The sequence below is a fragment of the Marmota monax genome, unplaced genomic scaffold, assembly GCF_021218885.2.
Source record: "Marmota monax isolate L192 unplaced genomic scaffold, Marmota_monax_Labrador192_F-V1.1 WCK01_AAM20220418_F8-fsc00089, whole genome shotgun sequence".
Classification (NCBI taxonomy): Eukaryota; Metazoa; Chordata; class Mammalia; order Rodentia; family Sciuridae; genus Marmota; species Marmota monax.
This window is the reverse complement of record NW_026694744.1, coordinates 566,515-592,206: the sequence shown is the minus strand read 5'-3', so window position 1 is coordinate 592,206 and position 25,692 is coordinate 566,515. Positions and strand designations below refer to the sequence as shown.

At 40.3% G+C, this 25,692-nt stretch overlaps 1 protein-coding gene and 1 long non-coding RNA gene across 3 annotated transcripts in view; one reads left to right on the top strand and one right to left on the bottom strand.

Annotated features, from left to right (window-relative positions):
* Nucleotides 1-5,200, bottom strand: part of LOC124079077 (uncharacterized) — a 40,836-nt gene extending 35,636 nt beyond the window's left edge. The window contains exon 1 of the long non-coding RNA XR_006847141.2: nucleotides 5,090-5,200. This is a non-coding gene — a long non-coding RNA (uncharacterized LOC124079077). The remainder of the gene's footprint in view (nucleotides 1-5,089) is intronic.
* The window catches only part of Nhs (NHS actin remodeling regulator), a 342,309-nt gene that overhangs the window by 200,601 nt on the left and 116,016 nt on the right, over nucleotides 1-25,692 (top strand). The gene's annotated exons all lie outside the window — the stretch shown is intronic.

Here is a 25,692-nt window from a genome sequence, read left to right as displayed (position 1 = left end):
TATAAAGTCCTTGAAAATGATCTTCTGTGTCTTTTGTAGCCTAATATAATTCTATCTAGAGATGTTGGGACCATTGACACAATTCAGGTTACTTTCTTTGTAAGCCATGAGTCAAAATAATATCTGAATCATTTGGGTCCTCAGACTTAGGGCTTTGTTTGTAGAATATTGTTCTATTTTTAACTTTTCTGTCAGCACTGGCTTTTAAAGAGGCTTGAAGATTAGTGGAAACTTACCCCCTGGGTATTCCAGAATGTTCTATTGAGAGGTAATTAAGGGGAAGAAAAGGAACAAATTGTACTCCCCAACTGGCAAGCCAGTGAGTTGGTTATATATTCATTTTTGCTGAAGCAAAAGCACTTTGAATTTTATTCCATTCTAACGTCATCTCAAGAACCTCCAAGGTAGTTTAGTGATAACACCTTACAGCTTTGTCTGAAAAATGGAAATGTGAGGATAGATCATGAAATGTGCTCTGAGGTCAATTTGAACCTTCTATCAAATTTACTTATTTTGACATTGAGTTTAAAAAAGAGGAAGCAAATACAAGACTGGGCTTACTGAAACACCATAGCACTAAAGTCATAATGAACTCACAATGTTTAGAAGTAGGACTTGAGTTCAAATCATGTCTCTTACTCTCTTTGTAAACTTGGGTAAGTTATTTAACCTCTCTGACCTCTGATCTCTTCATCTATAAAATGAGGTTACAATACTCACCTTCCTTAATTGTTGGGTCTATGAGATTAATATGTATCAACTACCTAGAATTCTACTTAGCCTTGATAAACATTATCTCAAAGTGGCTCCCACTTCTATTGTTAATATGCTAATTAGATTAAGAATCCCAGTGGGCTCCAGTGGACCCACTGGGAGAGAACATATTGGGGAGCACCATTCTTTTGGTCTTCAGAAAAATGAGTCTTAGGCCACATGATAATAAAGAGTCTAGAAGTTCCAATTTCTTGAAACTTGATAGTTGGGGAACCTATAGCCTGCAAAAACAACTTAATAAGGAAGATTTTCCCTCAGATCCCAAGGAATATTTGGCTGTTTGGATAGGAGTTCATGAATCTCTCACACAGAAAGGACCTCAAAAATAAATAATTTAGCTAAGCATAGTAGCACACACCTGTAGTCCCAGTGCCTCAGGAGGCTGGTGCAGGAGGATTGCAAGTTCAAGGCCAGCCTCAGCAATTTAGCAAGGCCCTAAGCAATTTAGTGAGACCCTGTCTCTAAATTTAAAAAAAAATAGAAAAGGCCTGGGGATGTGACTCAGTGGTTAAGCATCCCTGAGTTCAATTCCTGGTACCATAAATAAATAAATAAATAAATAGATAGATAGATAAATAAATCCTTAGTGTAGAACTGAGCCTCTGTTTTTTTCCTACTTTCTTTTTTTTTTTTTCAAGGTGCCCTGGGTTTCCAGGGGGAAGAGGCATGTGGCTTCCATCAATAATGAGCTGTGAGCTCATTACATGGGGTTTTTGTCTAATTTGCTTCTGTGTATATACCGTATGGTGCAAAAAGGATATTAAAGGGATTTTGATACATGTGTGTCCGTCTGGATGGATGGATGGATAGGTAGATAGATAATGGATGATGCATGAATGGACAGAGAAAACTGACCTGAGGCAGGATGCTTGTGCATCTCTGTGTGCTAAGTGTGGGGTTTTGTTTTTTCAGTTTCTTTTTTAGAAATTTTCACTAGGGAGAAGAGCTTACTGTTTACCACATAGTCTACTACTGAGCACCTATCATCTACCAGGTAGGGTAACAAAAACATCTAGTTTTCATATCATTTGTTCCTCACAACAACTCTATGAATTAGGTCTTATCGATATCATTTTACAGATGAAGAAATCCATGCTCAGAAAGGTTGAAGAATTTGCCCATGTTCAGACACTATGTAAGTCTATGCTTTTTCTGCACACCATGCAATGTAGGCATACCTAGAGCAAAATCCATCCATGCTAGTATAGAAGTGAAGAAGGTGTTCACTAACTCAAAGATTTCTAAGATGCAGGGGGTCACCACACAGAAAAAAAATCCAATGGAATAAAGGGAGTGTTTGCTTGATTTTACATTAGATGGTGGGTGGCATAGAGATGGAGGATATGGAACAATGAAGGAAGGAGAAGGGTACCAGGCAGTCTTACACTCCTGGGATTCTCTTCTAAGTAGAATTCAGTCACTTCTGGGAAGAAGTAAGGTGGGTTACTCTATCCTCATTCTGTCTGAAGGACCCCTGGAATCAGGCTGCTTCACCTGCCCACAAGGGCAATCTCCATCAACAAATTCTTGGGCAACTTGGAGCCAGTGGCGGAAATCAAAGGTCTTGCCTGTACAACTGTATTTGTTCAGGTTCAGAAAAAGAAACAGAACAAGAGAAGAACCTGAGATGTTGATACTTCTGTATGTGCTTCATTGATGGAGTCCTCTCATGAGGACAGTAATAGAAATAGACTGGGGGCAGGAACAAAGATCTAAGCAAGTTTTTGGTCTTAGCCAGAGACTAGCTTCAGCCTAATCTTGTTGTAGCAGGAATCACATTAGAGTTGATACCACCTTGATGTAAAGGAAATATTTTTTTGTACCACCTTCTTAGCCATCATTAGCCATGGGCTGCCCCTGCAGGAGACATATACCCTTTGGGCTAGCTGGCTCCCATTGAACAAGGTCAGTTCTCTAGAGAAGAAATCAGCTGAGAATTACCTTTGGCAACAAGCCTGAAAAACTGCTGAAAACTCCCATAAGGAGATCAGGCAGGACATCAGCAGCTCCCTCAACACCTATCCAACTGCTGTCTATGCTCCTGTTGGCATGGAGGGTATAGAGAACTTCTGCAGGTAATTTGGTTCCTTCCCCTCTAGATGCAGACTTTCTTGATGGGTGGAGATAATACACCTAGAAGTTCATTTTTTCATCCTGGAGGATAGAGGGTAGCAAGCAGGCATTCTTCCCATGAGTCTGCTGTTCTAGAGATTTTTCCCTATACTAGCCGTCTGCCACTGGGGTATCCCCCTCTGTTTCAGTTGAAACTTAGCGTTCTTGGTGTATCCTAACCTAGGTTTTAACTTTAATGGCATGATTCCCTTTAATGCATTATTCTCTTTGAGAACAGCCAACACCATGACATCTTGGGTATATCTTGTCTTTAATCCCAAGGTTTTGTTTCTTCTCTTAGTTCCTACATTTCCCATATTTCCTCTAAACTCCTATCCAACCCTTCCCTGTCAAATTCTATTAATTCCTAACCTGGGGTCAAGGTTTCTTTGGATGAAGAACAATGGAAAAGCAATTATCTAGCTGCTTTTGAGTGCTAAGGGAGTGCAAACTGGTTATGTGTCTAATCTGAGACATTCCTGAGAATGTGCCTTTCCGGTATGGTCAAGACTGAAAGAAACCAACGGATGTAGGCTTTTTTTTTTTTTCTCTTGCCTTTAGACCTTAAAGATTAGTCACAGGATCATGTTCAAATTATTCAATCCAGAAAAAAAGTGATTAACATTTAACTTCTTTAATGGGCAATTACTCAACAGCTATGCCAGTGGGTAAATATTTACTCATCATACATTCCAAGGAGTGAATGTTAACTCGAGTCAAACAGTGACTTGTGTTGGTTCTTTAATAATGGAAAAGTGAATTTATGTAGCTTAAAGAGCTCTACTTTCCCACTGAATAAGAACTGACTGAAGGTTGTTCATAGCTCCAAGCTGGGCTTAAATTACATTTAATTTACTCACCTACTCCTTCCTTCAAAAAAAAATGAAGATTTGTTGTGCTTACCTCTATTCATTGAAATCTGGTAGCCTCAAATCTCAAAAAGTTAAATATCACAAATCTACTCCATTTCTCATTCTTGTCATTATAGATTCAAGTCAGGACAGAAGCAAAGCTAAGATGTTGAGTAGATGGTTCTTTGTGCTTGTAATTGTTCTTCCTTAGAATGGGAAGAATGCTTTGGGAGAGCTTGTCTCATGTGGAGGGAGTTGGCAGCTTCCAATCTCTTTGCTCGTTTGCCTACACTACAGCCAACAGGACTAAATCAAATATCCTAAACATGGCCTCTCAGACGCACATGTGCCTGGAGAGTCAGGGGAATAATGGGCGCCATTTCCGAGACTTTCAATTCACTTCTAAGAAGTATATTTTAATCAACAGGCAGGAAACAAATTTAAAAGTCGAAACATGAACCAAGGTCAGAGGTTAAGGGTCAGGATGTGAAACTTTGATGCTAATATTCCAGGTGTGGCCTCCCACATAGAGGTCAAGGATGCCTGCACAAAACCTCTGAGAGAGACTGGGAAGTCTCATCTTGTAGAAAGAAGTTTGACAGTCTAAAACTTGGTATACTTAGCCAGGGTAGCCTAACTGCTATACTAACTACCTCCAAGTCTCAGGGGCCTCACGCAAATTAAGGTTTATTTCTTGCTCATGTCACATTACAAGGGGAGTAGCCTGAACTCCTTCCATTTTATGGCTTCTGTGTTCCCTAGGACCTTGAAGTCTTTCACCTGGGCTACTGCATCTAGATAGCAGATAAGGGAAAAAGAGAAAGCATGGAGGATAGAGTGGGAGATTTTATGGGCCCACATGTATTCTGGCCAGATGGCCTCACTAACATGCAAGGGAGGCTGGGAAATATAGTCATCTGTGTGCCTGAGATGTAAAGGGAAAGGATTGAGTGTGAAATTAGTCAGTCTCTGGCACACATGGTTTCAAGAACTCTAGATTATTCTTCTTAGAAAAATAAAGGTAGCAGGGGCAGGGGGAGGTGAACACTCTCCTCTAGCAAGCATTTGGAAGAGAGGCAGAGAAAGCTAAGAGGGCAGGCAAGAAACTGCTCCAAAGTTAGTAGGATATTCCTGGAGAGTTGCCAATTTTGAGGAGATTCACTTCCAGTGATAATGGGAGATAAAAATTGTTCTCATTTGGGCTTATTTTTTTCAGGCACAGGCTTTAGAGGGCAAGTTAAACTTACTAAAGCAAAGGATTAGATAAGAGGGAACTATGCTTTGATTGAGGAGCCAGCTGTGTCAGAAAGTAACAGGGAGAGGAAGAGTGGGTCGAGCCCCACCGCAGGTACCTGATTGTGGTGGCCTCTGGAGGTTGGCTGTGAACAGAGAGACTCTTCAGGCTCTTCATTCACTAGGGATGTTCTGGGAAGAAGGAACTTACTGAGAGAGGGTGCCAGAATACTCACAGACTTCTTTCTGGGAGGGGAGGACACTTTTTTCTTTTCTTTCTTTTTTTTTTTTTTTTTTTGAACCTGCCTGTGAAAGCAGCCCTGTCTTAGCTCTTTTTGGAGGAGACCTGTGACGGAAAGGAAGGTTCTGGCAGGGAACTAAGGGAAAAGCAAGGGTTTAGGGTCTCCCCCACCCGGCAGGTAGTATCAGGGGCCTCCAGCCTGGCTTGGCTCCGGCTGGATCACTCTTTCCCTCCCTAGCAATTCCAACAGGCCCTCTGGGGTGGACTCTTTTGTGGCAATTTCTGGCAGTCCCAAATGTGGTTCATTGTCAAGCCTCTGGACTGGTGCCCAGGAGCCTGTTGGAAGTCCAGACTCCAAGTCAAGAAGAACAGAATTAACTGGCCAGGTGCCAAAATAATATTTTCCTTCCTAAGAAAGAATGCTGCCTAGGAAATAAGTTTAACTACTTTCTTATTTTCTTATCTCATCTTTAGTCTCCTTTAGAGTAGTGGCCATTAAAAGACAGTTTAAAGTATACCCTCCTCCCCTCCAAAAAAAACTGTTTTATTTATTTAACAAACATTTATATGATGGTTACTCTGTGCTTTACACTATTCTGTGTTATACAAATATTAACTCACCTGACCCTCACAACAACCCCATGCCATAGTTACTATTATTATCATCCCCACTTTACAGATAAGGGCATAGAGGTGAGAAAGGTTTAATGGCTTATCCACGGCTGTGCAGCTTACATGTGATAAACCTGGGCTTTGAACCAAGGCAATCTCGTTTCAGAGCCTGTGCTTACTCTACTGACTTTTTCTATGTTCCTTCCCCAAAGAAAACAGGGGTTTCTTTAATAAAACGGTATAACATACATACAGAAAAATGCACAAATCCTAAGGGTACAATTCAATGAATTTTCACAAACTGAACACATCCAAGTTCGAACATTATACTCCCCCAAACCCAGCATTTCTCCAGGCTCATAAGAGCTCCTTCATCTCCATCTCCACTCCAAGGGCAGTCTCTCCTGACTGTTTAAGCATGGATTAGTTTGATTTTTTAAAATTTTTTATATAAATGGAATCTTACAGTATACCTTCTTTTGTGTCTGATTTCTTTCTTCTGCCTCAGCCTGATTGTAGGGTATAGTTCAAATTTATTTGTGCTCACTACAGTAGAGTATTTCATCTTTTGAGCATATCATAATTGGTTTATCAATTCTATTATTGTTGAACATTCTATTTAAAAATCCAGTTTGAGTCTATACAAATGTTATTGTTGTGTACACTTCTTTTGGTGAACACATGGACATATTTCTATTGAGCATATCCTTAGAAGTGCAAGGCTATAGGGTATACAAATATGCAGCTTTAGTTAACACTGGTAAGCAGTTTTCCAAAGTGGTGGTAACAATTGACAACCCTACAGTGTCCAAGAGTTCCATTTGCTCCACCTTATTGCTAACATTTGGAATTTTTGTCTTTATTTTTAGCTATTCTGGTGGGTGGCATGTATTTCCCTTTAAAAAAAAAGTCCTTATTTTTTTTGAATAGTTTTATTTTACAGTAAAATCGAGAAGGCAGTACAGAGAGCTTGCATATACCCCACACCCAATTTCCCCTATTGTTAACATCTTACTTAGTATGGAACAATTTTTACAATTCAAGAACTAAATTAATACATTATCATTCATGTAATTCTTTTTTAACTACAAATACACTTGAGAAATGAACAACAGTGTTAATGTCTTCTCTGCTTGTCAAAAGGAGGGCTGTTAGGTAGCAGTTCCACAGTTAGATTATTCAAATGGACCAAGGTGGGTTGATGCTTCTAGTACAGTCATTTGCTCAATAATAGCAAACCCACCAGATGATACAGGGAAGTTGTTACCTGGTGTAAATCTTTTTGATGATCATTCTGGATCAGAGATTCTTCAGATGTGGACCAAAGAAGAATATGGAGCTCCTGTTAAAATGGCAATGTTTGGGCCTCATTCCACACTAAGAATCAAAACATCTGGAGATACAGACCAAGAATGTGCCTTTGTAAAAGAAATTTCAGTTGGTTCTAATACCTGATAATGTATATTCTAGACATAGAAAAGCAAGCTCAGTAAACAGTACCTGTGATATTTTAAATCCAGGGGTTATAGCATTGTCTGGGCTGGCCAACCAATACTATCACACTCATGAGTTCTTCTTTTAATAATAAAAAAGTACATGAACAAAAAGGAAGTCTATTCATACCAGAGTCCTAAGGAGGATGAGTCTCAAGTTAGGTTTCCCAAGACCTTGAGTAAAGAGGTTACATTGGAAAACTTATATGCAGCTGGTCCCCAGGGAGCAAGGAAGCTGAGACAGAGAAAGAAAGTTGGGGATCTTGGCCCCTTTAGAATCTCAAAAGGAACTTTAAAGTTAGACAGGGTGTGGAGGACAGCAGGAAGAAATCAGTGTGTAAAATATTCCAATGGCAAATTCCAGAAAAACAGCAGCCAAAGCTAAATGGGACAAGAGACAATACATATTAATTTAAGACAGTGTCCTCAATCTAGTGGCATGTTTATTGAAATAGCCTTTTGCATTCTAAAAAAAGCACTGGGGTGCAGACCTCTGATTCCCTGCAGGAAACTACAAATTCCTAGGAGGGAACAACAGCCCCCATTCTGCCTTTAATAACAAAAGGCAATTATTTTTAGTATTTTCCAGTAGATCTCAGCTGTCTGGTATTGTCAGACTCTATTCATGGAGAGGTGGAATTTAGAGAGAGTTAATTCAGTGGATGGTGAGAGGAGCAGGGAGGGAAGGCAGAAAAGGAGAGAGAGGAGGGAAGAGGGAGGGGGAGAGAGAAGGGAAAGAATGAGAATATGAGTGGGAACTTACAAGCTTTTTCACTCTAGTACTATTATCTGGCATGATGGCCCCCAAGGCAAGGTGCCAGTCATATAATAATAAATGCCAAGATCAAACCTCTGGGAACAAATATAAAGGGACTCTAAAACAAGCAATTTGTCAAACTGGTTTCGGGGTACAAGGAAGCGTAAAGAAACTGGGGAGAAAGTAGGTCACTGATAAATTCTGTGGAAACTGCTGGGAAGGCATTATGGGTACTAGTGTTATAACTAATTAAAAAGTGGTAAAGCCATAGAGGGGGTTGGCATTGGAGGTGATAGTAAGTGGGAGGTCATGGAGGAGAGGATGAGTATGGAATCAATCTCTTTAAAGCTTGGAAAACCCAAACTTATAGACTCAGCAGATCTATGGATGAATAGCTGGGTGAGGTAGAGGAACGGACATCTCGTCTCCTGCCAATTATGTTTCGAAAAATTAAGGAGAAGCAGGAAGGTTGTCAAGTGTAGAGAAGGCTGTGGGCACCATTTGTCATTCATAGGGGTAAGGCACTATTTTGCCAATTACAGACAAGCAAATGAACATTAATTCATTATCAAAGTCAAGGTATAAACATGGAGGAAAATCCTAAAAGATTCTGAGCATGGGAGAATTGTATATGATGGGCAGTTTAAGTCAAGATAAATGGATTTTATGATGCAAAGGAGCAGTTGTCCTAAAAACTTACATAATTATTGGATGAAAGAGGAGAACATTATGTCTTGAGTTTTAAAAGCTGTTTCTATGGTGTCTTAAGAAATCTTGCTTGAAAATTCATTCAGATTGGCTTGGATACTAGCAGTCTCAGTAGATTTTTAAGTGGCTTAAGGAACACAGTCCCAAAACGATAATTTATAGAAACATTTCAGTCTGGGAGGAACACAACTAGTACTTATTTTTTAAGGGTTTGCTGTTAGCTAGTGCTTCATTTGATCTCACCCTCAGTATTCTGGGAAGCACCGTGAGAGAGATCAGCTTCTTTTACATAAAAGGAGATTTAAACTCAGAGGTGTTAAGTCACTGTCTAAAGTCACAAAGCTTATTTTAAAAACCCAGATCAAGTTCCCAACTACTGTTATTTAACTTTAGGAGTCGCTTTCCATCAGGTTCTCTTATAAACTGGACTTTAACATATAAATGTGATGTGTCAGTGCATGCCAGGAAGAAAAGAGGATCGGAACCAAAGTCCTCCTGCAGGGCTTAGATAGAAGTGTTGGCTAGGATGGCAAACACAGTTCCTTCTAAATAATGCAAGCTAGGGTTCCTAAAGAATTGCATTGGCAAGATTAAGGGTAAGAACTAACTCTCTCTCTCTCTCTCTCTCTCTCTCTCTCTCTCTCTCTCTCTCTCTCACACACACACACACACACACACACACACACAGAGTCAAACTCACTCTTTGGTGTACCATGGCATAATTTGAGCAACCATTTTAGAGTCTTCTCAGGAAAGCATGCTGAATGCTTGGAATTGGTGAGACAGGGAAGGGATGGAGGGTCATGCTCTCCTTCTAAATGGGCCTCTGGCCTATGGTAGTAACTGAACATGCTTCTTACATGCTTCAAAACTGGATCAGGGAGGTTTCTGAGAAAGAAAAGGAAAGATTGTTCAATGGAGATGGTCTGCTACAATCTTAAGAAAGCAGGCTCTGGAAGGTGCCCTGTGAGACATTACTAGAGAAAGGTGGTGTATTCACTGCAGATTGCAGAGGAAATATCCTGGTGAGATATAGATTACCTGGCATGGCAAACAGTATGGAGTATCCTAGCATGGATACTAAAAGCTCCCTGCTGCTCTGCTAAGTCAACTTTGACCTTTCTTTCTCTGAGAACAATGTTTAGTTCAAGGACACAAAAAAAGTCTTTACAATTAATTCTTGAAGTGGGATTTCTTGGGGGGGGGGGCAGTGTTAGAACAGGAGGCTAGTTGGAAACAATCCAGCTACCATTAACATGATAAAATTTTCATTGTCATTTTATATATATTTGCTCACACATTTGCATTTCTTTTTCTTTTTTTTTTTTTTTTTGGAATTTAGCAACAATGATTTCAGGCTTGGGGGTTTAAATCAAGGTAAACTACTTTTCCTCGTTCTGTAGAGAAGATTCGAGAAATACATAGTCCAAGAGCCAGAACAGTCTCAGACAAAAAAAAAAAATATTGACTTCAGTTTGGGACACTGAATTGATTCTTGTAACCATTTCCAACTTCTCTCCAAGATATCTCAGGGCTCAGAAAATAGAATAAAGGAATTTGCATTCTTTTCTCTCTTTCCAGAGTGTACAGTTTCTCACCAATTCCTGCCAAATCTTTTGTGTAGTTAAACATTTATTCATTTGTTCACATTACCATTATTAATGATTAAAACAAAGAGCATGATAAAATATGAGTACTAAAGATATTTCTGTGACTTCACACCATCGTCCAACACCAGCCTCATGTTACTGCTTTTGTGGTCGTGTCATTAAGCCTTAACTCTGACTAGCACCCAAAATTAGTAAATGACAGTAAGAAAGGGACACATATTTAAGAAACCACTGAAACTTTCTTGCCCCTAGTCTCTGTACTATATGACCCAAAAGAAGTTGACCTGATTCATTGACCTCTCAGAGTCATTTTTTTTTGAGACAGAGTCTCCCTAAGTTCCTGAGGCTGGCTTTGAACTTTCAATTTTCCTTCCTCAACCTTCAAATCTGTCAGAGTATTTTTGAAGGGAAGACTATAGACATCTTAAGAGCTACAAATGTACCACTTCAATGACCTATTATCTCTAACCCACATTATCCTACTTTAGGACCTTAAGAATGTCATTTAGTATATGTCTTTTTTTTAATTGTCAATTGATCTTTTGTTTTATTTATTTATTTATTTATTTATATGTGGTGCTGAGGATTGAACTCAGGGCCTCACACATGCCAGGCAAGCACTCTACCACTGAGCCACAACTCCAGCCCCTAGTATATATCTTAATAATAAATTTTTGTTAGTATTATTTTTAAGGACATTGTTAAAGTATATCAGTCAAACTAACAATAGTGTACAAATATCAAGTAGGTTTGTAGGACAAATATATGTTAATAAATCCATATCCAGATATTGGTTATTTATATCAAGTAAGGGACCAGTTAAAGGTGAATTGCTTTCATAAAATGTTCCTTAAACTATATGCATTCCTCAGGATATTAATAGATCACACAGGCATACACACACACACACAGGCAAACACATTTTTGTGGTCAAGAATGTTTGAGAAAACTGGATGACTTAAAACAGGATTCTTTATTGCAGAACCTATGAAAGCTTTTAATTTCCTGAAGTACATTAAAACTCTCTACAAGAGGATCAAGCATGAGGGGTTTCCTAAACTCATCAGACCAGAGGGCTCTATTTTCGTATTTGGGTCTTGGGTCCATGAAACACATTTTGGGAGATGATATTTTAGAAGAAAACTCCCTGCAAGAGTGATCCTTTGCAGGACAGGCAATGCCTCTTAAAATGAAGAATTTCTGGAACTGTTCTGTGGGAGGAAGTGGGAGAAGGAGTTGATGATAGGGGGTGACCAGTTATAAGAATAATGAAGGTCTTAAGGCCAGGAGCTCCATAGGGACTCTTTGAGGTCACCCTCCTCAGCATGTAGCATAGATATATGATACTTGATTGTTGGGTAAGTGAATGAATGAATGAATGTCTTCTCTAAGCTCAAGTAAGCCAAGCACCAGCTGGGTTTGATTATCCTTTGACCTAGGGTCTTAGGAGAATATAAAAGGCTTCCTGATGATTTGAGGTCCCTCCTATTAGATAAATGATCAAATCAAGTGAAGAAATATCAAAGCTGGCTCACCTTGGGTGTTCCAGAACTATAATCTGACCTCAATAAAATACTCAAGAGCAATGAAGGATGGGGCACGAGGTGCCTGATTCTTTTCAGTTTGATTTGAGAAAGATAAAGGCATGTCTGGTTACATTTTGAGGTGAATTTTGATCACAGCACATGAGAGATCCTCCTCTGTTCCTGTACCCACATAAAGGGGTATCCGTTCTCAGACTCAGGTCCTGACATATCAGTATGTCGGTTGTCAGCTGAGCCTCAAGTACTTTATTATTGATAGACATTTGGGCATGATTTATTTTTAAATAAAAGAGCACATTTAAAGCTAAAGGTAACTTTACTTTCATTCCCAGCTTGATAGGCTTTCCTAAGTGAGAAAGAAAACAGCTTGTTTGCCTGGAATTTTACATGTTTGCATCATCAGATATATGTATCTTACTGGAACAACAACAACAAAAAAGGATAAGAGTGCTGTAACAGAGGTCAAGGAACTGCATATTCCATGCAAGAAATGAGGTAGAGAGCAAGTCCCAAGAGCTTTAATTGCAGGTCAGTGAATAGCTTGGTTAAGTTCGATTTTCTTCTGTTTCTTTGGAGCTCATGTTTTTCCTGGTGGTGGGAATCATGATGCTCTCTCCCCATGGGTCAACTGTCTCAGCCCTTTAGTATGAGAACCCCAAAGACCTCTTGCTCATAGTGTATCCCTCACAGGAATAGCTGAACCCCAATACTAAGTATTCATTGCCAAGGAAACACCATTCCTCTTAGGTTTTCCATGGCTGCCCTCTGCCCTCAGGCCTAAGTTGAGGTCCAGCTTCTTTGCATTCCATCTTATCCCTGCATCCAATGAGCAGGGTCTGGCAGTCTTCCATCTCTGGAAGAGTTTATCACTGCAAGTAAAGGGTTAACATAACCTTTTCCCCTTCCCTGTGGATATCTATCCTTGTATTAATTTTCTGGCCCTGTTGCTCTGGAAACATGGTGAAGGTGAAATGTCAGCTGTGTTACCGGGCAATATTGCTTATAGTAAAAATGGCCCAATTGTTAAATTGTTTCTGGGGCTGCAAGATTGTAAATGAATCAAAATACCTGGCAGGAAGCCACAGTTTGAGCTTCCCTGAGTGTGAAACACTTGGTACTGGCATGACCCTTATGGGGGCCCTAGAAATTATAGTTGTTTACTAGATCCTGTGGGGCATGGAGCTGCTATGCCAGAATGAACCCCGTAATCTCTGATGTGCCTCTTGTCTGTTTGCATCTAAACTACCACAGATGAGCCTTTGGGCAGCATATGGGCTCCTGTAAAGACCCCCAGAGAATAGGGAAGCCTGAAGCTGTAATGTTGACCATAGTGGTTCCTGGCCAGTTTTTTTTTTTCTGAGTAGACTCAGATTAATGGTGGCCTATGACAGTCTTGTATTTTGTCGAACTGAAGGAGGCCTAGTCGTCACTAGAGTCACATAAGTGTTGGAATGCTCTCCCTACTTGCTGGAGCTGAGGGGACATGTTATCTTCCTGTCAAGTTTTCTGTCCCATGCTGGCCTGGCCCTTCAAACAACAGTTTGCAGTGAGTTGTTTCTCTGTCATTGGAAGAGAGTCAGAGCCATTTCCACTAAAAACACCCCATTGATTTATTGTCCTTAAACAAAGGTGACCAGTTTGGAGGGGTTGAAAAGTATTTCTATTCCCAGTTTTTCTAAAACTTTTATGTTTCCTATTTATGGGGTGGTTCACACTGCTTTTAAATCTTCCAAATACCTCACTCTCCCAGAAGCCTCCTAACATACATGTTTCAGATGGCTGAAGCATATTTTCATTGTTTCATTTTATTGAGCATATTCAGCACTGCTGCTATTTGTGGCCTCATTGGCAATAATTCATACCGAGACTCCTCATTTAGCAGGCTGAGCTTGGCAAGAAGAGTCCAATAGCTAACATTTATTGAGTACTTATGAGCTCAGAACTATAGCAAAGGCTTTATGTGTACAGACATGTAAACAACGACTCTATGAGATAGAAACTATTACCTGTTATCCTCATTTTAAACATGAGGCAGTTGAGGCACAGAGCAGGTTAAAATGACTCGCCCAAGGCCACATAGCTTGTAAGTGGCAGAAATAGCATTCATATTCAAGGAGTTCCGTTCCACGATTTGAGTTTGCAACTGCTCAGGCAAGCTGCCCCTTTGAGTCCCATAATAAAAGCATGATTTAGGTCAGCTTGAGTGAGTAGGGATTAAGGCTGTTTGAGAGTATCCCTGGTAGTCTCTGGTGTGCTTGGTGGATCTCAACAGCAGCTTCCCACTAACCAAGCAAGAAGTGGAGGATGTTTTTAGTTTCCTTCCCCACAGAGGAAAGTGGAAACACTCTATGCCACTGGGATTACTCATCCAACAAGCTTTTTGTAAACACCTACTCTTTTTTATTTTATTGAAGTATTTTTCTTCTCCCACATATTTTTATTGGTGCATTATAGTTGTACATACTGATGGGATTTGTTGTTACATATTCATACAGGCATACAATACAAAATATAACAACATAATTTGGCCAATATCGCTCCCCAGCACTTCCCACCTCCCTCTCTCCACCCCACACCCCTTGGTCTCTTTCTTCTACTGATCTCTCTTTGATTTTCATGAGACTCCCCCACCCCCACTGTTTCTTTTCTTTTTTCTTCTCTAGCTTCTACATATGAGAGAAAACATAACAACCCTTAACCTTCTGAGTTTGACTTATTTTAAACACCTACTCTTAAGGACCATAATGGCTGCCAAGGAAACAGCAGTGAACCAAACAATTCCAAGTCCCAATCCTGGGGGGAGGATCCATTGTGGTGTACATCCTGGTCAGATTCTCCCATCCACAAAGATGGAGAATGGAAAACCCAGAGACAGGAAAATAAGTAGAAAAGCAGGAAAAGAGAGAAATGGAGAAATTAATGTTCCAGGCATGTTCCAAATGCTTTCTGTTTCCCTCCCTGGAAGGAGTTTTCAGTTTCCCAGGATGACTCTTCCCACCCCACCCCCATCCCACCTATTAGCCTAAGAAAGTCAAATCAATGATGACACTGCCCAACAGAAACTTCTGATGATAAAAATATTCTATATCTGTGCTGCCCAGCAGTGTATCCACTAGGCACACGTGGCTATTGAGCTCTTGAAATGTGGCTAGTGTGACTAAAGAACAAACTTGTAATTTTTCTTCATTTTAATGAATTAGAATTTAAATATAAGTAGCCACATGTGACTAGTGCCTTCTATAATGGACCATACAACCCTAAAACTTTACTGCCCTGAACATGACATCAAGCCCCCTCTTCCCAACCTGGGCCATGTTATTCTAATTATATGTTCCTGAATTTCACTGGTAAAAGTTTTGACTAGGTGGCCAGATCTGCAGCTTTCAAATGTGCATATTTGGATTAAAACTGCCTTAAATCCACGAACATGGACTGTAAAATTCCAAATCCAGTCTTCCTCTTCAGAGTTGAATTTCTTCCCACAGCTACCTACTTTGAACATATTTCCAGGTAGGTAAGGAAAACAGGAGATGCTTTAAAATCGTTGTTTAAAAAAGCAAGTAGGAGGTAAAAGAAAGGGCAGAAGGGGAATGAAAGAAAGGCTGATATTGTAGCATCCTACCAATCTATGTTTCTAAATCTCAGCAGCCTTGAAAGAGAACATTAAGATATCTTTTACTCTCAGGCTTGGCTTCCCAGAGAGAGGGAGCCATAAATGAAAGCCTGCTTTGTGTGGCTATACTGTGACTGCAGAGACAATGAAAAGATTTTTTTTTTTTTATGTAAGTTGTGTGTGTGCTAAAGCCCTTGTCGCTACAAAGCAATCTCACAATTAGCTACTGTTCACCTTCTTGGCTCCAATCTTTCTAAAAATAATTATGATAGTAACTTATTTTTTAAAAAATTAAAAAGCTGCTACCTATATTCAGGGCAATTTTTTGGATCCTAAAGGATTTAACAAACAGTACCAAAGCCTGGGGCCCTAGCTAACCCAATCAGCTTGAAACCTGAGCAGTTTTTATAGACTGAATCAGATATGGAATGCCCTTCACTGAAATCCTGACTGTTGGGATAAGGCCAAAGTTGAGCTATGGTTAGGACATACCAGCATTGTCGGGGATCCATTGGATTGGTCAGTGCCCATGCTGTTCAGTTGTTAAACATTTTGAATATCACCCTTGGATATTGTGGCTGTGCCACACCTCCAAGATAAGAAATTATTTCAGTGAGAAGGCACTTAGCCATCCCATCCTGGTTAATGAAAACACAAAATAGAGTCAGACATTGAAGAAGACAGGTATGCAAATAAAAAAAATTACCTTATGGGAAAACTTGAGCCAAGGCCAAAGTGGAAGTGTTGTGAAAAAAGTTGTGAAAGACCAGAGGATGACATGGGGGTGTCAGGGATGTTTGTAAGAAAAAGTGGTATTTGATCTGGGTCTTGAAGAACGAATAGGAGCTCACTGGGCACAGGGCACTGTGGGCAGAGGAAACAAGGTGTGAAACACCCACCAGAGAGAGAGAAAGAAACTACAACTGTAATGTGTTGGGAGCCTAGAGTTTGAGTGGTGATGGTCAGGATAGGGATAGGAGATAAAGTGGGGGATCTCTGTTAATTCTGTAAACAATAGGGAGTCATTACCGTTGGTTTTAGCATGTTAAGAGATGGTGGGGCTTGCTGGCAGAAGATGACAATTACAGCCACATGACAGAGTGACCAGAAGGGAGAAATGGATTAGTGTCAGGGAAACTAGCAAGAAAGTAACAGATCACAAGAGTTAAGGGGACCATTGGCCTATGGCAGTAGTTGAGGATGGGAAGGAAGGAAGGAATGGAGTTGAGAGCCACTAAGATGTAGGATCAATGGCTACTAGCTACTGGATTTGGAAGATAGGGAGGAGATGAAGATGGTTCTGAGAATAGAATTCCAGCTCAGTGGACCTGGTGGAAATGGACATTGTTTTTCAGTGCTGGGAATTGAACCCAGGCCTTGCACATGGTAAATACGTGCTCTATCATTGAGCTACACTCCCAGTTGTTGGCAATGGACACTTCCCACTAAGATGAAGCTGCCTTGAGTGGAAATGGGATGCCAGCTCTGGACAGAAGCCTTTTGAGGTAATTGCTCCAGAAGGTAGTTGGAAATCCATCAGCGTGTTATTCTACCTCTACAGTTGGACAGGGAGTTTTCACTCTCAGTTCTTCCTGAGTTGATAATGATCTGCTTTATTAAACTGACTTTCCTTATTTGTTACACAATTGAGTAATCAAGGTCTGGTGGTAACTGCATAATCTCTACCTAAGAAGGAATTAAAGATGACCAGCTGGCTACGAGAAGGCTTTTCTTGCATAGGAAGAACATTGCTTTCAACTGAATTGTGTATTATGGGTCTATAAAAATACAACAAAGAGAGAGAACAAATGTAAAATAAATCATTACCAAATAAATATCACCAAAACACAATTCTCTACCTCCCACATGAATGATAGAATCAGTTGCCCAGGAATAATCAACACAAAATGAAACAAAACAAATATGATGAATGAAAATGTGGAGCTGCCTACTTTATTGTCATTAAAAAGGATTTTTGAGTGGTTTATGTGTTCATAGAAGCAGAATAATTATTTTCATTTGGGGTTGCTTTTGATGGTAGTCTGACGGAGAGCTAGAGCAATCCTCCAAACAATCCTTTGTTACCACCATTATAAAAACATTATTCCAATATATCAGACTGAATAATTTCTCTTCTGACATCCAGATCTATCACCTTGGGACCACATTTCTTCTTGAAGATCCTCTTTCAAATATAGAGACTTAGCTACTGAAGCTTTGCTGTTTCTATTGGATTGGGTTCTACATCTCTTGAACTGTTTCTCTCACAAATTATTCACAGGATATAGCCAAAGTAATGTAACTTTGTCCCACTTTATTAAGCTTTTATTCCCCCTTGTCTGGGCAGAGATAACACTTGCCTCTCCAAAGGCTGTGAGAAGTCATTGTATGCAGTGAATTTAGATACCTTCTTGGGTCTGTGATCTGCAAACTTCATTCCGTGTAATCACATAGATCTGTAACCACTACTCATGTATGAACTTTGGTGAAGCCTGCTAAAGATTACAGCAGATATGCTTGTTTAGAAATTTTACTGGCTACTGTTTTGTTTCAGGATGGCTGGCGGGACCACAAATTGAGCTTAAGATGTATCTTGAAACCCCTTAGCCGTGCCCCACATTTGATCAGAATCAGTCAACTCCTTTGAAAGTTATCATGAAACAAATAGGCAGATAAAAGCAAAATGCTGAATTGGTGAGGTGAAACAGACCCCTTGTTTTGGTTGGTTATTTGATCTCAACCCATATCCTGTCATTAGGCACATTGTCAGATTGAAGAACTAATTCCAGACTTCCATTTCTATGAGGGAAACCAGTGAACACAATCAGAGGGGTTTCTCCTCCCCTTGCCAAGGTGCCACCTTGTTCTAGAGGCACCTTGCTTGCATTCAGGCCTAAGGCCTGCACCTATTAACCTAGATCAGTGGACAAAAGGTGCTCCTACATAGATGAAGGCTCTTCAGTCTTCCCACTACTGAAACCCAACATGTGACTCCTTGATTTAAAAATAAAAAAAATATATATCAAGGAAGCCAGGCACAGTGGCTGTAATCCCAGTGGCTCAGAAGGCTGAGGCAAGAGGATCTCGAGTTCAGAGCCAGCCTCAGCAATTTAGCAAGTCCCTGAGCAGTGAGACCCTGTCTCCAAATAAAATATAAAAAGGGGTTGGAGATGTGGCTCAGTGATTAAGCACCTCTGGGTTCAATACCCAGTACTACTACTATTATTACAACTATTACTACTAATGTCCAGGAGAAGAATTATCAAAGGGATAGAAACATTTTGAGAAAGTTTTTCTCTGTATTGTAATAATAAAGTATCAATCCTAGTTCCATTTAAATTGTCATCCACTGGGAGTTTAAGGAAGACCAAAGGGCAAAATTCTAAAATTTAATATTTTTAGCCAACAAGCAAGAGCCAAATTAACCATACCCGGGTACATAGAGATGAGTCTTTTTCAATTCTTATCAACAAGGGCACTTCTCTCTGTTTTTGAGTATGAAAACTGTCTCCTGGGGAGTGACAGTCAAGGGTCCTCAAATCCATAGCATCAAGCCGGGGACCTTGTGAGATTTGTGTATTTTCAGGGAGTTTGGATGCAGCTTGTCAGGGAACTGTCAGGGATGCAAAGGATATTAGTCTCAGGCACTGTTCCGATCTCATACATTTGAAATGAACTTGAATTTAACTTTTGGTGAAGCATGGTTGGTCAGTGAGATTCAGTAGTACAGTTTGTTCCTTGCTCCAGCACAACAGTTTCTTCTAGGTTTGTTTTCTTTTCCCCAGCATTTTATTATGAAAAATTTTCTAATAATTCGAGTGGGTAGCAGGGATTTGAATCAGGTAGACTCAGACACCAAATGTACTCTGTATTTCCTCATGACTTCTAGGTGCATTTTATATTATGATAACATAACCATTCATCTCATTGAAATAGGCAAATATTGTCGTCTGGCACTTTGAGCACCACAGGTTTGAAATAGTCCATTTCTTCTTTTTACCTCCTTCCCCCAGCTCTGCCAATCATCACTCCTGCTCCCACTTCGCAGACTCCAAAACTCAGAGGCACCTTTGTTGCTCCTTGTCTTGGTTTTTCAAGTCCAGCTGGGTCCTGCGGGGACTTCTTTGGAAATGTCCCTCCCAGCCTTCCCTGCTTCTTTGGGGTTGCTGCAGCCCTGTTGTCCCACAGATTTTGTTAAGTGTTTTTTCCTGTGCCACATTCTCTGCAGATCACTTTCTACACATTATCCCGTCTAATCCTCATAGTAGTCCTATGGAAAAAGGAATTATTATCCCCATTTTACAGATGGGAAAAGAGACTCACAATGTTTTTTGCCCTCGTGGTTTTTCTGTATTCTACTATACTCTGGAAATGCCCTGGACCTTCCAATTTCTGGGCCATGCCTTCTTCTTGTCTCTAACTATCTACATTCTGCTCATTTCTTCAGGCCCAGCCCAGGCTTCCACAGCAGGAAGTGATTTCTCCCTAAATCACAGCTCTCGCCCCCTGTACCACTCCCTTGGTCCTTCTCAAACACAGCCTTGTATGACATTCTCCATTCCTGTGCATGCCTTATCTTCCAAACTAGATTGCATACCCTTAGCTGCCTGTGTATAATAGGTGTTCTGTATAGATGTATTGATTGGTTATTTTTCAAAAGTAGCTGCTGTTTTCATCACTAACACATCTCTTAGTAATGACACAGTAATGATAGTGAACAAAAAGTAATGGCGCTAAGGGGGAGGTGAGAGCTGTCTCTCCATCCATCTTTCCAGTAGTGTTCCAGTATTATATGTTTAAGGGTCAAGATCCAAATGTCCATTTGTACTAAAAGCAATAACTCCCCCAGATTCAGTTTATTTGCAGGGGGAGGGGGTACAGTTTTATTTCCTTTAGACCTTCTACTTGTTCTGATTGTTGTAATCTTTTGAACAAGAGCTGTTTTCTTCTGACTACCTGTGATAAAGCAGCATTTTCTGGCTTCTTTTTAGAGGTTCAGAAACTGAGTTTCTGAAGGTACATCTAATGGCAGCAGTGGAGGAAAACAGATCAGTGGCACCTGCTTTCAACCCAGGTCTGTGTTTAGAGCAGACTCCTCACTTCTGTTTTCATAATTTTCCCGAAGAAAATCTCTTCGCCTCCACCATGCATTTATTTTGTTAAATCCCATTTAAGGTGGACTTTAAGTGTGGTGTAGGATGCATGCCTGTAACTCCAGCAACTTGGAAGATTGAGACAGGAAGATCACAAGTTCAAGGGCAGGCTCTGCAACTTACTGAGTCCCTGTCTCAAAATGAAAAATAAAAAGGACTGGGCATGTGGCTCAGTGCTCAAATGCCCCTGGGTTCAATTGCCAATACCAAAAAAAAAGAAGGAAAGAAAGAAAAAGATGAATTTTTTAAATATCTTAAATTTACTGTGACAGTGGGATAAATACCAGAATGCAGTTAAGCACAAGGGACTTATACTTTGGGTAATGACTGACTACTAGATCATTCTGGCCAGTGGTTCTATGGAAGATACTAAAAATGATAGACAAACTATAAAGAAGCTACAGATCTATTCACTTTCTGGGAAATGGAATGAATTAATGGCTTTGTGATTAATCTGCTCATAAAACTATTGTGCTCAACATGCACTTTCTTTGGAAGGTGAAAACAAGAGCATGGCATTTGGTTTGGTCTTGTGAGATTAGAAGAGACACCTGGTATCACTTAGTATTGATTGGGTTGGGAGGCGGTGTTAAAGTGCTGAAGTGCCTGAGTCCTGCAAAAGAAGGTCTGCATTGTTGAGAAGTGATACTGGAGAGAGAGAGGATGAGTGATAGCTATAAGCAGTGGCCCTGGCTTTTCAGAGGCACAGAGCTGTTGACAGAACAAATAATCACATCTAAAAGACTTTGAAGCTCCCCACATGGTCAGCAGACAAGGGCCACAAGGCTCAGCTAAATGTTGGAATTCGTTCAGAGAGCAGAGAGAAGGACTTGCCTTTGCTTGAAGCCAAAACCAATCTGAAACCACAGAACCTCAGCCCCAGGGCTAGGGCTAGGCAGAAAGCTTGCTTTTGAAACCTGAGCTGTGTTGCTCTGGTGGTGGGGGATGGGGGTGTTGGTATCTATTCCACTTGTATAAGCAAACCCTCTGATAATTTTGACCTTGGAAAAAAAATTTACACAATCCTTTCATCACGGCGGGTTACATTTTCCAAGTGCAGAGCTTTGACTTTCAATTTATTGGTATACTATTAGCACACGCTTGATATGTGCTTGTTTTATTTCCAGTATGTCTTATGTTAAGTGTCATTAGTCTACACTTATTTTACCTCAGGTTTGAAAGTTAACTCAGGAAATCCCAAAATGAAGATATTCCCCCTTGGAAATTTCCCATCTTCATTGTGTGATAAAGGTTTTTGGTAATAGCCAAATACAGCGCCAGGCCTTCAGTGGGTCTGTGGGGCCAAGAGTCTGTTATCAGTGTCTTGTGTTAATCTGGGCTTTCTTCCAAAATGTTACCAATGCTTTTCCTTAGTCATCACATCACGTCAAATCTGTTCTTTCTCTCTACCTCTTCCTCCTGGGTTCCCTAATCTTGCTTTTTTTTTTTCTTTTGGCACTAGGAATTTAATCTAGGGGTGCTTTACCATTGAGCTACATCCCCAGTCCTTTTTATATTTTGTTTTGTTTTTTGAGACAGGGTCTTGCTAAATTGCTGAGGCTGGCCTCGAACTTGCTATCTTCCTGTCTTGGAAGTCTCTGGGATTACAGGCATGTGCCACTTCACATGGCCCTAATCTTGCTTAATAACACCACCAGTAGCTTCATCCCCTCTTCTTTTATTCCCCTGATAACCTCATATTTGTTTACTGTGTCTTTTGCATTTCCCCCTTTCCTGCCATATTTTTTCTTTCCTTGTCCCAGGGCAGCTTCTCACCATTCTTGCTTGGAATATTGTCCTGGCCTCCCATGAGCCTATTACTCCCCTCCTCCTGAACCACACTGGTCCCCACCGATTCACTTGGTGTGCCTGGTCCTGACTCCCTCATCATTCCCTGAACACACCGTGCACTTGCCCACATGCATTCCTTGACTTAGGCGGTTAATGTCATCTGAAATACTCATCCATTTAGAATATCCTTTTAGAATATCCTGCCAGTCTGTCATACTTCATCCTAAGTGCTCCAGCATGGGAAGCCCACCCTAATTTCCACAGGTAGAATTCATCACTTTTTACCCCGTGCTCTTGGAGTATCTTATGGTGAGCTCCATTTCAGCATTTGTTTCATTTTGTCTTAATATGAAGTGTGTGTGTGTGTGTGTGTGTGCAAATGCATGCACATGCGCGTGCGCGTGCATTTGGAAGAACTAGACTACAAGCCTATCCAGCCCAGGAATGATGCCTCATATGTCTCTGTGCCCAACTAGAGCACCTAGCAAGCACCCAGCCCTGACAGCTAGCTTAATAAATGAAACAAGTGAATGAAGGATATCCCTGTGTTGGAGGTAAAGAGAAGTTAGCATTTGTTGCTGTAAGGACAGATAGAGAGATTCTTTTGTCCAAGGTCCTTCAAAAAGCAAGGTGAGTTGGGGACACTGTTACTTCTGTCACAGTCCTCTGTTATCTAGGGGATATCTCTCTTCAGAGATCCTGCCACTAGATGTCTGGTAGTGATTTGTTATTTTATAAGTTGAGTGAGTCTGTGCATCTGTGGAGAGATCTTGGGCTCACAGGTAGATGTTATCTGTGCGAGTCTCTTTTTATTCTTGAGTAGAGCTGTCCCATAGGAATACAATGTGTGCTGTATGTGTCATTTTACATTTTCTAGTACTCAAGTTAGAAAAGTAAAAAGGCAATATTAATTTTGATAATGTCTTTATTTAGCTCAATATATCTAAATTATTACCACTTCAAAATGCAACCAATATTTAGAAATTATTGAGACGTTTCTTATTCTTTTTTGTACTAAGTCCTAAAAGTCCAGTGTGCATTATACACTTATAGCATATCTTAAGTCAAGTGCTAAATTTTCATCAAAAACACTTGATCTGTAATTATGTTTCATAATATTTAGTTTCACATAGCCAAGTTCTTCCAAATGTGTTTAAAACTTTCCCAATTATTGAATTCAATATCAGCTTTTAATTTTTTTTTTTTGGGTACCAGAGATTGAACCCAGGGATGCTTAACAACTGAGCCACATGCCCAGCCCTTTTTTTATTTTTTATTTTGAGACGGGTCTCACCAAGATGTTTAGGGCATTGCTAAGTTGCTGAGGCTGGCTTTAAACTTGGATTCTCCGGCCTCTCAGCCTCCAGAGCCACTGAAATTATAGGTATGTGCCACCACACCCAGCTAACTTTTTGAATTAACTAAAACGAAATAAAATCTTAGAATTTCATTCTTAAGACACACTAGTCTTGTTTCAAATGCCCAATAACCATATGTGGCTAGTGGCTATTGTATTGGAGCACACAGCTCTAAGGCGCAAAGATTTCTAAGTATTATCCAACTCATTTCTCTGCCCCCACAATGTCATTATAAAATTTTCAAAAATGTGATGGGGAGAATTATTAAAGGATTCAATTAGCCAGCTGCCTTTTTTCTTCAGCCTTGCCACCAACTTCTTCATGAAACTGGCATGCTGCTGGCTTCCTGGGGCTGCTGCGAAAGGTAATAGGATTCTGTTGACAAAGCACTTGAAAATCCAGGAATGAAACAGCCCGTGTAATTCCCAGGCTTGTTGGCCAGGCTAGCCTGTGGGCTGGGGTCTGTGTCTACACTGCAGCTACCCCCACGTAACCACACTGATCTGTGCTTCCTTCTGTAGCCAAAGTCTACACTGCTGTCTCACAGCACATAAGTCAATTGTGTGTTTTATCGTCCGCAGCGCTGGGATGCCTCGTTTTTAGATGCTCATGGCTTTGATCAGATTAGACCATATTTGAAGTTTCAGTGTTTAACTGCTTTTGAGTGATCAAATATGTGGAAAACGTCTTTCTCAGTGAAATGGCATATTTTCCAAATTCAAAATAGTTGAATATAATTTTTCCCCTTCCTTCCAGTTTCCTATTGAATGGCACCCCAGAGACCAATTTAAAGCTTTGAAAGTTTAGGCCCAAAATGTTCTGGAACAAATGAAAATGAAGTGTATCACCTAAGCTAGTATCTAGGCTGTCTTGTGCAAGACCATGAAAGCACTCAGCATTATTTATTTATAATAGGAAACTGGGGTTAGTAATCAATTTCCCCAGAATTCTGTGAGGGCAAGGCGTGGCCCTACGGCTAGCTCAGATGTGAGATTCGAGACCTAAGGGGAGACTGAAATGACTCTAGAGCCATAAGAGTTTTGAAACAGGTGCAGTCTCTCTTCTTCCCCTCTGGGAAGCGTGCTGTCCACAGTTGGATGAGTGCTTCAGCAGCAGTTCACTGAGCTCTCGGATGAAAATGGCAAATTTCTCCCCAAATGAGCTTATTATCTGCTGCTGTTGGGTGCAAGGCGTCCCTCAGCTATGGCGGGAATTACAGCTTCCATCTGTTCCCTAATGTGAAAAATGTGTGCAGGCCTCTGTGCTACCAGGCTACATGAACTTTAGACATTCAGATCTGCTGACACATTTGGGTCGCGGCCCTCAGGATGGCTTTTGTCAATTATTTCATTACATATCCAAATAACCATCCTGAGGGTGGTCTGGATTTGTGATCTGTGACAGTGTGGTGCTGACATATTTCTTGCCTTTGGAACTCTCTGTTTTTTGGCTTTGTTTAGGAGTTGATGATATATAAGGACTCAGGATATTTAATCATTATTACTTTTGAAGTGAGCACAGTACCACCATTATGAAACATTCTTGGGCACAGTTACAGCCAAATCCACATCATTAATTCTTGGCTTCTTCCCAGAGTCTCCAGTCTTTCACCTTGCTCCATTATTTTGTTCAGAAAAATAAAAACATGCTTTGTGCTTATAGAGCACAAATTTTCATCAGAAAATTGCAAGGTCCTCTGCAAACTTTTTTTTTCTCTAAGTACAAATAAATATCTTCAGAGAGCCATGCATATTTAAGCATGTTTATTTGTGCTGGGTTTTTTCAGTGGGCAAAAAATAAGTATAGCTTTCTATGTGTTCATTTTGGAATATAGAAATGGAA